Source organism: Lissotriton helveticus, chromosome 5_1 (assembly GCF_964261635.1).
Source record: "Lissotriton helveticus chromosome 5_1, aLisHel1.1, whole genome shotgun sequence".
Classification (NCBI taxonomy): domain Eukaryota; kingdom Metazoa; phylum Chordata; class Amphibia; order Caudata; family Salamandridae; genus Lissotriton; species Lissotriton helveticus.
The window spans coordinates 950,910,547-950,927,617 of NC_136065.1; the positions used below are offsets into that span (position 1 = coordinate 950,910,547).

The window sequence follows — 17,071 nt, forward strand, 5'->3', positions numbered from 1 at the left end:
CCAGGTAAAAACTGCGCCAAGCCAGAAATCATGAACGCCAGGTCGCCATCAAAAGCCAAAGTTCAGGGGTGAACCAGCCACAAAGGCCCGGGTCCAACAATTGCATATTGTGTTCACAAACATTCACAGTAATTAAAGCATAAAAACACAAAGTGCCCAAGTCATTCACAGGTTATTGGTCTTCATTTTAGAAGGGGTGGATACTAGGCTTCACTGTGGGTGCAAGGAACAATAGACGCTGCCTACCACGATCTGCAATAGGAGATTCAGATGGGCATACCTCCTTGGAAATTCATGGTGAAAAGACCAATTAAGTGTTTTACCAATCCCTAGCCATATCCAGACTGGATTATGGGAGAGCAACCCTAACAGGTTTACTAAAATCAAGTGTGGTATCACTCAAGGCTACTCTGAATGCAAAGGCAAGACTAATAACAGGAATTAGGTGCTTTAGCCACTTCAAGCCTGCTCAGTCTAAAGTCTCTCTACTGGCTTCCAGTTGAAGCAAGGATCCATATGAAGATAGCAAGCTTGACATATGAAGCCTTGCACCATGATACACCAAAGTGCCTCAAAGACAAGCTCAAGATACCATGGGCAGCTGCTCCCTAAAAAGGGTCAGCTCCCTCTGGATGGAACCACTGAGATTAAAAAAAGAAGCCCTACGCTTGCACTTTCTCTGGCACCACGCTGAGAATATGGAACGCTCTCCCTCCGGATGTTCAGTCTAACCCACTGATGAACCGTTTCAAGAAATAGGTTAAGAGGATTTTGCTAGACAGATTCTTAACATATCACACGTTTTTAAGTTGGGCTCTAAACACATTCTCTTAGACCACAAACTCTCTCTTGTGATTATTTTGCTTTATCTTTTAGGTGATGTCATCTGTTATTTAACAGGTTTTGAGCGTTGCAGACTGCAGCTCTCTGATACTTTTGGTCATGCTCGCACTTTATAAAACTCTCTTAATTAAATAAAATAAGAAACTCAAATTATGTTCTATGCTCAAAATGAAGAGCATACTGGAAATGATGGAGCTTAGAGGAACTTCTTGCTAAAGAAGCAGATAGATGGAGACAGATGTTGAGAATTTCAATTGTTGTGAGCAATTGTGCAGATAGGACTGAAACCTCTCATAGCTGCATAACTCATCCCCAGCAGTTCCTCCAATAGGTTCAATATGGAGACATTATTAACAATGTTGATTGCTGCTGATGGGTCATGGAGAATGAGATCAGATTTGTCTTTGTAAAGGAAGTACAGCTCATTCTCTACTACTTGTTGCATGCTGTCACATTGTTGCATCTGGACCTAAAACCCAACTACAACTCAACCAGTACGTTTTTTCTTTGATTAACTTGTTTAGCTGTTTGTGGTGTAACTTTCAAGGTTTGGACATACATGTGAGGATTTAAACCATTCAGAAGTTATTCAGGGGCTTCGGGCCTAGTTTTGTGTCAATCAGAACCTACATCTCCTATTATAAGTATTGACGACATGGTTCAAGTAGGTGTGAGTCTCTCACAATCCTTTTGCAATTAAATCTGTGAAGTAAAATAATAGTCTCAGAGCCACAACAGTGTTACATACATTTCTGTGATTTATGATAATATATTTGAACCATTACAGTTGGTTTTTTGGGCAGAAGTCTTTCGTTGTGAGTTGGTTTTCATGGTTGCAATAGAGAGCTCAATTGTTTTCACTGTGTTAATGGATAAATGTGGGTTAAAACTCACAGTTCTCTTTGGTATTGACAATATCTAGAGCTAAATGGAATTAGTGGACTTTCTCACAATGTTAAAGACAATCTACAGATGATTTTCTGCTGAGTTAAGTTTCCATTACAAGGAAGGGTGCAAAGATGCATTTTGTAAATTTGAAAAGGTCACTTAGATTCAGCTTTAAGTGTTGCTTATGCCACGGGCATTCTGCAGCCCAGAGAAATTATTATTATTATTTTCTCCATTCTTTGGTAAACCATTGAGATGACATGTTATTGTTCTGACTTTTTAGTGTTAGCAGTACATGTTTGTCTGCTACCTCCATCACTTAGTTATAATGATCTACAATTAAGTTTGTTTGATATTCAACTGAATGTATCATTAGATTAGAGATTATGTAATCTAGAACAGGCTAGTCATTGCAATGAAAGTTTCTAACCCAGATATTTTTTTTCTCAAATGACATCAAGTGCGTGTTTTGGAGCAAAGGAGGCAAAATGTAACAAGGGAATGATCAAACCAGTCAAATGGAATTGGGGTATGAATCTTGTTGGACTTGGACTTGGTCATTTCTGCAGTTTTACAAGAGAGTTGAGAGGTGCACTCAGTGAAGTCAATGATACGAAAAGTACATAGATTTTGTCAATCTTCAATTCTTTCTTTAATGGGTTCTTTGTTTTCACTTTTTTAAAAATGCACAGGCACAGCCAACGCGTTTCATTCCCATTAGTGCCTTGGGAATTTCGTCAGGGCTTGAGAATGAATCATTCAAATCCGATGATCCAAGATGTAGAATCACCTTCAAATTTGATGCGGTAAGAGTATAGTCTGTGGATTGACCCAGATATTCCTGGACAGTATAGATGTAACGTTCCAGAAGTTGTTTTCTGATCGTAATTCCACAGGTGGGCCACCACAAAATTTGGAAAAAAACAAAAATCTGTTCCGGACCCCCTTTGAGAGTCAGTGTAGCGAGGGGGACGGTGGTACAAGCTGGTTATCGGGTAACATTCAAGCCGGTAGTCAAACTTAGATCTTGAAACGCGGGACCTGTGATAGGGTATCCGCGATCTCCTGCTCCTCCAAGTGGAATCCTGGTAGCCTTTGGTCATTTCTGCAGGGTTATCCCCAAATGTGTTGCCTTCCCTTCTAATTTTTTACAAATCTCAACTGTGTCTTTTTTTTCGGAGATCAGAAGATCTAGGATCACACTCTTATCCTGCATGAGTGCTTAAGCAATGTTCATCAAAGTAATTATCGATTAGGACATGCTTCTCCAAAGAGTATCTCATGAGCTAATGGTAGCTCCCCAACTATGTTTAAGTAGCTCTCTTATGTGCAGTCTAGCAAGTTAGAAGCTTGGCTAAATGAATATATATATACATCAAAATTACAAAGTGTGTATTCAAGACAAAAAAGTGTGGTTTTCAAAAATTTTTATCCGAGAGAAATTGTTCAATTTCCAAAATATATGTATATTTAAAAGATATCTAAAGCTGATGTTTGAGTGATAAATCATGCAGTGTTTGCTGGACTTATTGCTAATATCAGTACCTCGGTGCCAAGAGTATCACAGCTATGGCTGGTATGTATTACCCACGATACGTTCCACATTGAAAAAGACTATTTTCTATTACTGCTGGCAACTGTGCCTGATGGACTGAAGTGATCACTGCTAGTAATGTTGCATATGATGGCCAAATATGTAATCTTGTGTGTTGTAATTATAGTTACAACAATAATAATATCAGTAACATAAGATCATTTGTATTGCATATTGTGTAGCTCTTATTACAAAAAGGTTAGCAATCCCTGGTTTAGAAAGAAAAACAATTGTGTTCTCATTAAAGTCATCCAGTGTGAGTTGAAGCCACCAAGAAGATTCTGTTTGTCGTGGAACGTGATCTTTCTGCAATGAGTTCTATTAGTTATTCCATGAACAAGAGGTTACTACCCACAGCATGGGTACTCGCAACATCTTCACTGGGGATATAAAATCTGGTATGTGGTGTTCCCAAGGACTGCACTGAGGCCAGCAAAGTGGGAGAGGGTCTTTGCAGGGAAGGGGATAAGTTGGGCATAATGGGAAGCGAAACATGCATATGGTGTAGTCCGTGAATCATGGAGTTATTTTGAGGGTTGCATTCCATACAGCCCACTAAATTAAGCCTCAAGTCTCTACAAGAGTCATACATTTGACAATACTTTGTTATGTTGTTTCTAAGCTGCTATCCCTCCACTGCTTCTTGTGGTAAGCCTTCCCGGCTTGCTAATGCTACCTTGCGAGAGTCAAGTGTAAAAAGGAAGCAACTTGATTAATGAATTGGAATGACATAGAATTGCACAATGTGAAAATAGAAAACCTGGGATCAATCCCAGCTTCCCCACTTGACCAAATTGTGTGATCCTAGGCAATTGTTTTATTTCACTTTGCCTCCTTTTTCTTCATCATCATATATAAGAGGACCTTGAAATACATGAGTTTTGGATGGGCGCTGTACAAAACCTTTCCTTGTGTTTGATTTAATAAAGTATAAAGTTGTCCATGTATAATGACAACACATCCCACCAGAGAGGTCCACACGACAATTGGCTTGCTTCTTTGCTCACTATTGGCATTGTTGTCAGAGTGTGAGGTATGAACATTTCTACATTTCTTTTTTAAAACTATCACTTTAAAAAAATGCTTCTTAATGCACTGATATCATTTGATGTACCAAAGTGAAATGCTTCAGCATGGTAATGAAGTACACTTTTTTGAATTTTAAATAGGCTTTTATCATATTTGTACATGTATGATGGTATATGCCTTTAAAGCAAATGTGTTGCTAAAGTTAGTGGTGCAGGACATATTATTTGCTTCTTTTATTTTACTTCATTTGGGTGTAAATAAATACTTAACTGCTTATTTAACATCTTTCTGAATGTTAGTGCTCTCTCAAGTAATTACATGCTAAAGACTTAGGGCCATATGCATCAACACATTTTCCCATAGACACAGAATGGGCAAAACCCTTTGATGCATCTGACCTTTACACTTTTAGGGAGTACAACATATATTAGGACACTCTGTAATAATGATTTTATCGTTCATTTTTTGTATAATGTGGTATATAGATAGTTGTTACATTTTTTCACTAATGTTTCAGGAGCGCAGCGTATTAACTTATAGTGGGTTGAGCAATCCGATACTGGCATACACAGGGTGACCACAACATTATACTGTACTGATTACAAATGATAGAAAGATGACAAACTAATAGAGCTACTGGGCACAGAACCACAATGCCCCATGAACTGTAACCCTTGAGACTATATAAATTGGTAGAGATTACAAATAAACTGGAGTCTATTTTCATACATTAGTGGAATAGGATTAGCATTTTGTCCATTTGAATGGAGCATCATTGCATGATATTGTATTCGAAGCAGTGGTGGTTACTCTTCAGGAGCGTTTGAGCATTGTCCTGCCACCTGAGACCTGAACATACAGTATACATTACCAATATTAACTGCCCCATATTTACTTAGGCTGAGTTAGAGTTCTGACTGCAGTCACGTAGAGCAGGAAGTGTAGCCTCCTGCTAGCACTGCTCAAGAGAGTGACAGAGGCGGCTGTAAGAATGTGCGCATGTAAGGCTGGTCTAATACTTGGGCCCTACTAAATAGGCATGCACACTTTGAAGTCTCTGAACAGACTCTGTATCAGAGAGTTAGGTGGACTGTGATGGCAGTCTCCATTCTCCAAAGGAGTGTTGAGGTGCCCATGCCCAGACTAATCCTGAGGCTTTGCCCATACGCTTTTTCCAGAGCAGCATTGGGATTGGCTGGGCAGGTGGAAAGCAGAAGCTACGGAGAGGATCCTCTCACAAAGAATAAAGATCACCGCTTGTCTGTTCGGATCATGAACAGTGCCTGGACATAAACACAGAGTTTGGTAGCACAGCTCCAGGGTCACTGCAGTAAACATATTTTTCTTAAAAGGCAGGTGAGAGAAAAGTATTTCGTTTTCAGTGTCATAATGTGGTGTTGCACCAACTTTGCAACTGGGGAATCATGATCGAGTCCCGGCTTCGGCTGAACATCCTGTGATTCTGGGAAATCTGGGAAATCACTTAATATCCTCATGCCTGAAAAGAAGGAATTGGATCTTGTGTAATTTAGCTAGTGTTCTTGCAGAGTGCACCAGTCAATTTCATTAGGCTGAATTTGCAACATATATGCAAACAATAGTCATATACACTTGCCTTTTGAACTTTGGAACTGTCTTTTATGCCCCGCACTTTTAAATCTCAACAACCACCACTGATCTGAAGACTCCGTGTCCTCTACTTTGGTATTCTACACAAGTCTGTCATGTGTGTGCACCAGGTTAACTGGCTAAATGCTTCCAATTGCGCCAACCATCCATGATTTTGAAAATATCTCTTGCTAACCTACAAGCATCTCATGCTCATAAACGTAAAAGATTTGAAGGCAGATTGCACCTTGTACCGAGCTCTTCCCTGTTGAACTCCCTTTATCACACATCAAGGCCCTCGTTTGCAGGAGGCCAGTGCTGCCGGAGTGTCACTTTTTATGACAGACCGGTGGCGCAGGTCTCTCAATCATATCTATGAGGCAACGCAAAGCCACCCTGGATGGCGCATTGCATGGCCTAATAGATATTGTCTTACTCTATGTCAAGGAGGCGTTCTATGTGTGTTGCTGCGAGTGTTCCCACTCAACACCCATGCGATTTGACACAGCTCCAGATTTACAAAATCAGGTAAACCTGGGGCAGCACCAAAAACTTGCGCCTCCCTAGAGCAGGCGTAACTAGAAGAAATTTTTACATTTAACCTAGTTTCTTCCTTTTTCCACGTGTGCTGCATTTCTGCAGCACACATAGAATGAGGAAAATGCCTCTTGAGATTGTTTTTGTGCAGGAAGTTGCCTCTTCCTGAACAAGAACAATCCTGCCAACCACACCCCTTGAACGCACTTGAACCATGGTGCAATAATTCCCGTGTTGGTGCTCGGTTGCAAGTTGTGTTCCAGCTGAAAGGACAGGAATGCACAATATCTCGTAAATACAGTGCATTGGGGTAGGGCAGTGCTGCAAAATACTTTCAGCGCTGCCCAATGCCATTTCTTTGTAAATACGGCCCTGAGTATTGAAGCAGACTTCTTAAATTTCAGAAGCAACCTCAAAGCTCACCTTTTCTGCGCAATAAATTAACTAGTTCCCTCAGATTTCAGCAAAGCTCCTCTCTGATTCTTACTCATGCTTACTTTCATTATTTTGCCAGCGTGACGCCTAAGATTTGTATATTATTGTATCCTAGTCTTCAAAGATTTGATGTGATGAGAACTTGGAAATAAATAAATATAGTTCTTCAAGTCTCAAGGCAAATATTAAGGATGAAACGCATAACCCACAGCTTTCTACCATTTTAGCAAAATTGATATGAAAGTTCTGCTGTCTCTCTTATGTCTCCAACATATGCTTTGGAAACCGCCATTTTTTCCACTTACTTGAGAATGCTTTTGACGTGTACTACAGATGTGGCACCAGTGCACAACACCATGAACATTTTGTTGTCTTTTTTACTCTCCCCAAAGTCCTCATATTGTGCTGTATATTAGTGGTGAAGATACTGAGGAGTGCTTTGACAGACTAACTACATTGATAAAGAAAGACATGTCTCTAGAGGGCCTTCCAAGTGCCTCCACCAAGACTTTAAATATTTGTAATTGCTTCAATTGCACCAATGCAACTGGTCCTCGAGCAATGAAAGACTTTTGGGATTGCTTACTCTTGCCATGTCTTGTATGGTGTCGACCACATAGTGGTGGTCGGTCACTATCAGGCACTGCTGTCTGATAGTGATGTGATAGTTAAAAGAATGGTATGAAATACCATAATATTTATTATCAACGTGCTGCCAGGGCTGGTCACAATTATGTAAAAAATGCCCAAAATACATTAAAGAAGAGCATCATTATGCCAGGGATATCCACCATCGTGGCAAGAATAAGAATAAGCAAAATATATCAAGAATGAACATTGCTATGCAACTGTGACCATAATGCCACATATTAGCACAATTTTACCAGTGGACCAGAAGTGCCAATATATAAATGATGCTGTCACTTATGCTAAGAATACCTTGCCGAGGATGGTTTCCATTAGACCATGGGAATCATTATCTTTTGGATAGCCTCGATAATAACTGTAATTAAAACAAAATGCACCATTGAGTTGGGTAACAATAAGCAAACGTTATTCATCAAAAAGAAACACAGAGGTAAACATGTTCTTTACAAACACATATTATGTAATGTGATGTTAAGGATGAGCACTTTTTGCCGGATTCAATATTTTTCCATGGATAACTTCGGGAGGGAGAGGTATGGCTTAGTGTAGAACCGTTATTATGACATGGCCCAAGGAATAATGCCCTGGCAAAAACAAGCACACATGGGCGCGCACACAACCATTCACTCAAGTAGACACAACCAGATGCATTCACAAACACATGCATGCAAATAGACGCACCCTCATGTAGCCAGAAACACATAATCTATTAACCTTTAACTTGTCTTTATAGGCTGGAATCTCCATAGGTTATGCCACCCATTTATAACCAGCCATGAAGGAACGGCTTGGCCACAAGAAAACGAGGAAGCAGTCATAGTTGATAGCTTCCAATTTGTACAGTAAAGTCCCTGACTCCACTGGTCAAGGCTGAGACTATTACAAGCAGAGTTAATACCTGCTAGTATTGCCTGTGCAAGAGCTGCTGCATACACTACTTTTCACGGAGGTACGCTTCTGGGCAGCTAACATGCACACCGGGTCAGGAAGGAAACTCTGGAAAATATTTAATATTTCAACATGTGAGAAAATGGGCTTTTGATTGATCGTTGTGAGAACCATTCTCACGTAACAATCACAATCCAGAGTAAACCATAAAAGTCACTGAATTAACATGTGCTTAATCCTCTTGCAGTCTGGCACAATAGTACTCAGGCTGATCTTAGAGGCACTGTGTTAAATATTTATGCAGCATACACACAGTAATAAAGCAAAAACCCAACACAAGAAGCAGAAAGTGCTAACTGTGGTTATCAAATTGCAAAGAAAGGGAACAAAGTCAGTCAACGCACAGTTCAAAACAAGGATTTTGAAAGGAGGAGCTCATTTAATGCCAACCAAGGGTTGAGGACCTGGGATGCACCTCTTGGGGATCAGGAACTCACTCCAGCAGAGGCCAGAAGGGCTCAGACAGGTCCAATTGCAGGTCCAGGCAGGATCCGTTGAAGTAGGTCAGGTGGGCAGTTGCAGGGAGGCCTCTGGAGTTTGTTGTGTCCCTGTAGCTCAGAACAGGAGGTTAGCCATTTAACCCTTGGATTTACTCTGGTAGTTCTGGGTTCAAGGAGATGGTCCCCTCTCCTTCAAGCAACAAGGCAGGCCTTAAGCATCAGGGCAGTCCTCTGAAGAACAAACCAGGCCTCAAGCAGGAAAGCAGTCCTCTGGTAGCAGCAGGCAGTCCTCTAAGAAACAAATCAGGCTTCAGCAGCAGGGCAGTCCTCTGGAGTACAAAATATTCATTCTGTAGTCTTTCAGAGGTCCAGTAGTGTACAGAAAAGTGTATGTGAGGGTGCACTATTTTACCTCATGCCAGCTTTGAAGTGGAAGAAACCTCTGGAGTTCCTCCCTCCAAACAGATGGCTCTGGAATTTCCTTCCTCCCTGCCCAGATCTCAAGATGGCTGGAGGTGACAAGCCTGGTGTCAAGGTCTTTGTGAGTGTGCTGAGGAAGCTCCTTTGAAATATAAGTGGGGTGGGGAACAGCTTAGCCCTTTCCATGTTGGTAGGATTTCACTCTCCCAGCTACACCGTGGTCCTTTTGTTCACTGTCTGGGCCCAATATCTATTTCTGATTAGAAAGCAGTTAACAGGCACAGGCAGCTGTAAAGTCCTTGAAGGCATCAGAATGTTTATAGCAGGAAAATGGCAAAGTTCTGAAAATGGCATTTTCAAATCTGTAATCTAAAATCCAACTTTACCATTAAAGAGGATTTTAAATTACAATGTATTTAATTCCAAACAGGGTATTCTACCTGCTACCAAATAAATGTTAGCACTTATTATAGGTAATCAACCCAATGTTGTCCCATGGGAGAGGTAGGCCTCACAGTAGTTAAAACAATGTACAAGTTTTTCACTGCCGTAACAAGTAAAACTTAAAAGTACATGCCCAAATACAATTCACCCTGCCCTATGCGCTATTTAGGGCCTCCCTAGGGGTGACATATGCATTTAAAAAGGGAGATTTGGCCTGGCAAAAGGTTTAGTTTGCTAGGTCACGTTGGCTGTTACAACTGCACTACAGGCTTCAATGGTGGATCTGAACCATGTTTTAATTGGCTACTTAAGTGGGTGGCTCAAAAGGTGCTGCAGGTCTACTACTAGCGTCTAATTTACAGGCCATGGGTAGAAGTTGTACCACTTTACTAGGGATTTATGAATAAAATACATTTGCCAATTAGGTGTAAGTCTATTGTACCATGTTTCAAGGAGCAAGTACAAACACTTTACCACTGGTTAGCAGTGGCAAAGTGCACAGAGTCCTAAATGCTAACAAAAGCGGATTCAGAAAGAATGAGGAGTGGAGGCAAAGGTTTGGGAGTGATGCTGCAGAGAGAGCCAAGTCCAAAACAAGGTTATTTAGAATGCAATGTAAAATTTATCAAACAGTAATTTGAAAAATATTAGGGACCTAATTAAGCAGCTGAAAGACCTTAATATAAGAACTCAACAACACATCTACAAAGGACTAGAATGTGACACTTATACAAAGGAAACAATCCTTACATTTAAATGCAGTGCTCAAGTGCTAGTGAATATTTGTGTACAAGTTTTGATAAACAAAGTGCAATCAAGCATGAACAAGAATGGGGAGGTGACATAGATGTAGTAGTAGCAAACTATTCTGTCATTTGATTTATAAGTCCAAGTGGTTTCACTGTTTGTAGGTCAACTTGTATAACAGTTGATGTTTGAAACCTTGTGTCTATAGATTCTGGGTAAAGTAGTGAACAGCAATAATTAGTATTAATCTGATTGAAGGTACTCCTGCAAATCAAAGTCTGTTAGAAATACATAAGCGGCCATGTTGTTTTTATTTCTGTACCTTAATACAACCCTTGGTGTTGCTGGTCAGCGTATTGATGGCTTCATGGGTAGAGTCTGAAAAGAATCCATCAGTGTTCACTGTTCATACTTCTCAAATTCTCAGAATGATCGACCTGAGGTCTGATGGGAATCAAAATCCTTGAAAAGGGGGGCTAGACAGCAAAAGCGTAACAACATGAATCATTAAGCTATGGAAAGGAGAAATGGCTATTATACTATCCCTGGACACTCAGCATTTGAAATTCTCCTCCCCTTGAAGAAGCCAATGGTCACTTATTTATTTATTTGTATTTAACTTATAAGGTGCACAGCTACCCGCAGTGGGTTTCCCGGCGCCAAGGGAGAGATTAGGAGAGGGGAAAAAGAGCAACCATAAGTCATTACTGAAGAGAGCAACCATAAGTCATTACTGAAAGAGCCACGCTTTAAGTCCCTTGCGGAAACGAAGAAAATTGGTTTCAGTTTTTAAAACAACAGGCAAAGCATTCCAGAACTTCGGACCCAGGTAGGAGAAAGAGTGGCCGCCCATCTTCACCAGCCTGAATCTCGGGATCACAAAATCACCTTTCCCAGAGGATCTCAAGGAACGACTGGGATGGTAGGCTTGGATGAGGTCATGTGGATGAGGTCATTGCTTCAAAAAGCAAATGGTGTGTAACTCCCACCCAGAATGACTTGTATTCCCATGAATAAACCATGAAGAAGAAGGACTGGATAATGGTGGCCAGGGGATAAAAAGGAAGGAAATCGGAAGAATTGCGGACGGTGAAGTCCCAGTTAAGACCTTACACCTAGAGGACAAAAAGGAGGCAATGACATGGAAAAGTCTAAAAAAAATTGTATGTTTGAAAGACTTTAGAACATGAAGAATCTGTCAATCAATGATAGAAAGACGGGGATATGATGGAGCATTCGGGAACCTGCCTGTTGCCGTTTCGAGTCTGGGTGAGGGACTGCTGACTAACCTTGCCGCCTGCCCGCCTGCCTCCCGCTGCCCGCTCCCACCACCAACAGGGGACGCGCTGGCTGTTGCTTGGAGTGCAGGCTAGGGAAACTACAAGCCCCACCAGCCCAGAGAGCACCACGTGATCTATCGGAGCGCCAGGAGGCGCATAAAAATACCGTCAGCCCTGCTGAGCGGTGGGGAGCATTCGGGAACCTGCCTGTTGCCGTTTCGAGTCTGGGTGAGGGACTGCTGACCAACCTTGCCGCCTGCCCGCCTGCCCGCCTGCCTCCCGCTGCCCGCTCCCACCACCAACAGGGGACGCACTGGCTGTTGCGTGGAGTGCAGGCTAGGGAAACTACAAGCCCCACCAGCCCAGAGAGCACCACGTGATCTATCGGAGCGCCAGGAGGCGCATAAAAATACCGTCAGCCCTGCTGAGCGGTGGGGAGCATTCGGGAACCTGCCTGTTGCCGTTTCGAGTCTGGGTGAGGGAATGCTGACCAACCTTGCCGCCTGCCCGCCTGCCTCCCACTGCCCGCTCCCACCACCAACAGGGGACACGCTGGCTGTTGCGTGGAGTGCAGGCTAGGGAAACTACAAGCCCCACCAGCCCAGAGAGCACCACGTGATCTATCGGAGCGCCAGGAGGTGCATAAAAATACCGTCAGCCCTGCTGAGCGGTGGGGAGCATTCGGGAACCTGCCTGTTGCCGTTTCGAGTCTGGGTGAGGGACTGCTGACCAACCTTGCCGCCTGCCCGCCTGCCCGCCTGTCTCCCGCTGCCCGCTCCCACCACCAACAGGGGACGCGCTGGCTGTTGCGTGGAGTGCAGGCTAGGGAAACTACAAGCCCCACCAGCCCAGAGAGCACCACGTGATCTATCGGAGCGCCAGGAGGTGCATAAAAATACCGTCAGCCCTGCTGAGCGGTGGGGAGCATTCGGGAACCTGCCTGTTGCCGTTTCGAGTCTGGGTGAGGGACTGCTGACCAACCTTGCTGCCTGCCCACCTGCCCACCTGCCTCCCGCTGCCCGCTCCCACCACCAACAGGGGACGCGCTGGCTGTTGCATGGAGTGCAGGCTAAGGAAACTACAAGCCCCACCAGCCCAGAGAGCACCACGTGATCTATCGGAGCGCCAGGAGGCGCATAAAAATACCGTCAGCCCTCCCTTGCAGGACGCGAGCGGGACGCCGGGCTAAGCCCGGGCAAAGGGCGGGCCCTCTGTGGCCCTCCGAGGCCTGAGGAGGACGGCACGGGCCACATCCCTTGGCTCCCTGATTACACAAGGTACAGAGATGTTCTTCATTATTTATTGACCTTTCATGAACTATTTTCCCACGGCGAAAGTCACCAACACTGAATATATTCCATCAAGAATGATGCAAAACCCATTTCCACTGCGGGGTACGGGGAAGGGGATGGTAAATGAAACTCCGAGAAGGAAGACACTGTCCCCTCTAGGAGAAGTTGACTCTGATGTATCTTTCCAACTCTTAGATAGTATGCAATCTCCTCCATTAACCTTGGGATCATCGCAAACTTTGTCTTATTGGGAGGAACTAAATGCATTGTGTGGTACTAATTTCGCTCCAGTAGCATCCCCCTGCCCTCTAAAAATCTCCTGTATCGATACTCCTGTTGGCAGACCGTGCGAACCATCTCCACCATCTAACAAGGTTAACTCCCAAGCCGCTGCACTGTCACAGGTTTCAAGCATTAAAAGGAAATATGACCATGGAACTCAAGGCAAAATACAGAAACTCTGCCTTGGTCTCACATCGCCCGTCACGATACCCACCGCATCTAAGGGGGATGTTGATAGTTTGAATGACCAAGTACCATTGCCCCAGTTGCCACTATTATTTCAGTTTGAACAAATGCTAAGATCCATAATAGCACCCCTGATAGAAAAAATTTATATCTTGGGGGATAGGCTGTCAAATATAGAGACAACCATCAAAATCAACTCCTTACCTCCTATACAGACGGTAATACCTAAGTGTCCCAACCTACCCACTGCATCAGAAGCCCCTATGCCAATTAACACCAGGAAAAATGTTCAAACCGAAAGTCAAAAGTCTAAAATATCACCCCTAACTCCTACTAAAATTGCCCCCAAACTTGTATTAACAAAACACCCTGTGGTTAGAGCAGAGCGAAATAGTGTAGCTCGTATTCATTTACCTCCGGAAGCCGCACCTTTTGTGCTTGTCCTTTCGGGAATACCGGCACCCACTTACGGGAAACCCGAAAGACACCAGGACCTTTTAAATAAGGTCATATTCTGGCTAAATAAAAACAGACCCCTCCGACCCAATCAAGACGGTGGAATTCTAAGTGTTAGAAGGGTGGGCTGGCTAGGGCCACTACCCAAAGAAATCTCTGGGGACCTAATTCTAGTTAAATTCAAGAATCGGAACATTGTCCCCCACCTACGATCTTCCCAGCCTAAAGATGGAGACGGCCCCATTTCTATCTGGGACTTGTACGATTTCTACCCAAGTACCCCACATATCCCTCCACTTAGATCAATGACAGCATACAAACATCAGATGGAAAGTGGACTTCGTGCTTTTACGGATAATAGCTCTCCCACCCGCAATAGATTTGACTTACTGTATAAACATTGTAATTTCTGAAGGGACAACCCAACGCATTAACCAAAAACTGTAAATGCTAACCTTATGTATAGTGCGATGTAATTAACGAATTGTCCCAATAGGCTGGGCATACGCTCTTTTAACCTGTAGATATATTATTGATTGTATGTTTTTTCTTCATGTTTGTTTGTATGCTTTTATGATTTTTTAAATCAAAAATCGAATAAAGCCAAGTGACTGACTGATGGTAGCAGAGTGTGGCTGGAGATCCCACTTTTCAGTTCTCTAAGCACAATTTCAAGACGATTAGGCCGAAGATTGGAGAGATGTCAGACTAGGTGGATCAACACCCACCACGCCCCTCAGTTTGCACACTTTAAGGTTAGCAAGCTATTGGCTTGCCAAAAAAGTGATACGGCACAAAACTCAGACTGGATAAAGGCAGCTTTTTAAATATATACCTAAACTATGGACCTCTCATTTTTTAAATCTCAAATGCAAGAATTGTGTCTTGCAAAGTTCCCAAACTAGGGGGCCGATTATGATATTTGACGGACCTGAGTCCGTCCGCCAGCATAGAGTAGGAGGGACCGTCCGCAGGGGCTGCGGCGGTCCCTCCGTGCAGATTAGGATGTGACCGCCAGGGTGGCAGTCACATCCTCAATCTTTAACATTGCGGCGGGTGCAGCTTCAAGCTGCACCCGCCGCAATGTTAAAAATGCATGCATGGCATTTGCGTGCACAAAGCAGCAGGCACCGCGCGGTGCCTGCCGCTTTGTTCACGCAAATGTAGGGGGGTACCATAGGTACCCCCATGTGCACCCCCCACCCCCCCCCTTCACCCAGGGGGCCCACAACAGGCCCCCGAAGTGAAAATCCGTATGCTTTTCCACGGCGGAAAAGCCACCGTGGAAAAGCATACTTTGTACTCCATCCTAATATGGATGGCGGTGTTTGATAGACACCACCAGCCATGTTACTGCTTTTCCGCCGCGGTTGGAAGGCGACCGCGGCAGAAAAGCGGAGGACAGATTGTAAGACCCACCAGCCATCCTAATTTGGCGGTGGGTCTTTCAAGCCTCCGCGGTGGATTTCCCGCATCCTCCGGGCCGGCGGTGGCTTCCGCCGGCCCGGTGGATGCGGGAAATCCGTCATCGTAATAGGCCCCTATGTTAGCAGTCAGTGGTGGTACCAACTTATGTGAACATTGAATTCACCCTCCAACAAATCCATTTCTCTCCTCAATTCACTTTCCAAGATGCCTGGTTGTTTGTATAGCACTTTTCACCCTAAGTGGGATGAGTATGTCCAGATGTGGGTCCCTTGCTCACTGTGCCACTGGGTTCAAGCTAGCCTGGCTGATGAAGGGTAATACCCTGAAACAGATCCCAGGGTGCTTGTTACCGGTCAAGGGAGGACCTCGCTTGGCAGTTCTGTCTTGACTATTCCCATGAGGCACAAGGTCAAGACTGATTTGCATATGGCTGGGTCTAAACTGGGGTGGCATGGTGACCAAAAGAACGATGAATTTAACCCAGATCTCTTGACTGGGGTGAATGTATGATTCATTCAGCATTCCGTCCATCATTTGTTTGCATTGCACTTTTCATCCTAAGAGGGATGGGTATGCCCAGACATGGGTCCCTTGCTCACTGTGCCACTGGATTCAAGCTAGCCTAGTAATAATCAGGATCTAGTCCCAGGATCCTTGCTTCCGGTCTAGGGGGGACCTGGCTTGGCAGTTCGGTCTGGACTGTTCCCATGAGGCACAGAGTCAACTCTGATTTGCATATGGCTGGGTCTAAACTGGGATGGCATGGTGAGCAAAAGAGTGATGGATTTAACCCAGATCTCTTGACTTGGGGTGAATGTATGATTTATTCTGCATTCCGTCAATCATTTGTTTGTGTAGCACTGGTATGGATTCATGGCACTGGCTTTAAGAATGGACTCAGGAAGGAATATGATGGAGTGAACACAGGATACATTTAAAGAGGGGAATGTGACACTGTAACTGGGTGCCTGTGGCAGATGGAGAGCAGCAGGTAGAAGGTGTACAAAAATGACTCCCTCTTTTGGCATATATTGATCTCCAAATGGCTTATGATACAGATGTTTTAGAATGTGCAGTAGATCCTCCCACGTTGGAAGCAATTCATGCACTAGCAACATCACATATTGCAAGAGTGATGTTTGGAAAGCATTGCCAGCAGACATAGGTATTCCCATTGCATAGAGGCATATGGTACAGATGTCATTCCATTTGTGCTTCAATTGGCTTTATTATGGACTGCACGGAGCAGCACAGGATGCTCCAGGGCAAAGAGTGTGATGCTGATGCTTGAACAGTTAGAAGCATTGAAGGGATTTTTCAGCACAAGCAACTAGCAATGAGTGTATGATTTTGGGGGGTGTTAGAAATTGAGTTTCTGGTTGGCAGAGGTATGCACCTTGTCCAAGCAGGAATTGCAATCCTTATCGGGGTAAGACAGATACACGCCATAAATTAATCTGTGTTCACCCTCTGGTAGCTTGGCACATAGCAGGCAGGCTTAATTTAAGAGGCAATGAGGAAAGTATTTGTGCAACACTTCAAACAGTAAAGTAGTGAAAACACCAC

General features: G+C 43.7%; 1 protein-coding gene across 2 annotated transcripts in view; it reads right to left on the reverse strand.

The window, feature by feature from the left end:
- Window positions 1-17,071, reverse strand: part of ADGRA1 (adhesion G protein-coupled receptor A1) — a 746,977-nt gene that overhangs the window by 495,066 nt on the left and 234,840 nt on the right. Inside the window, exon 1 of one of the 2 annotated variants that reach the window (XM_078643459.1) lies at window positions 7,874-7,941. The exons of the other annotated variant lie outside the window; for it this stretch is intronic. The gene's annotated coding sequence lies outside the window, so the exon portion shown is untranslated. Of the gene's footprint in view, window positions 1-7,873; window positions 7,942-17,071 lie in introns of those variants that run through there. 2 annotated transcript variants of the gene reach the window in all.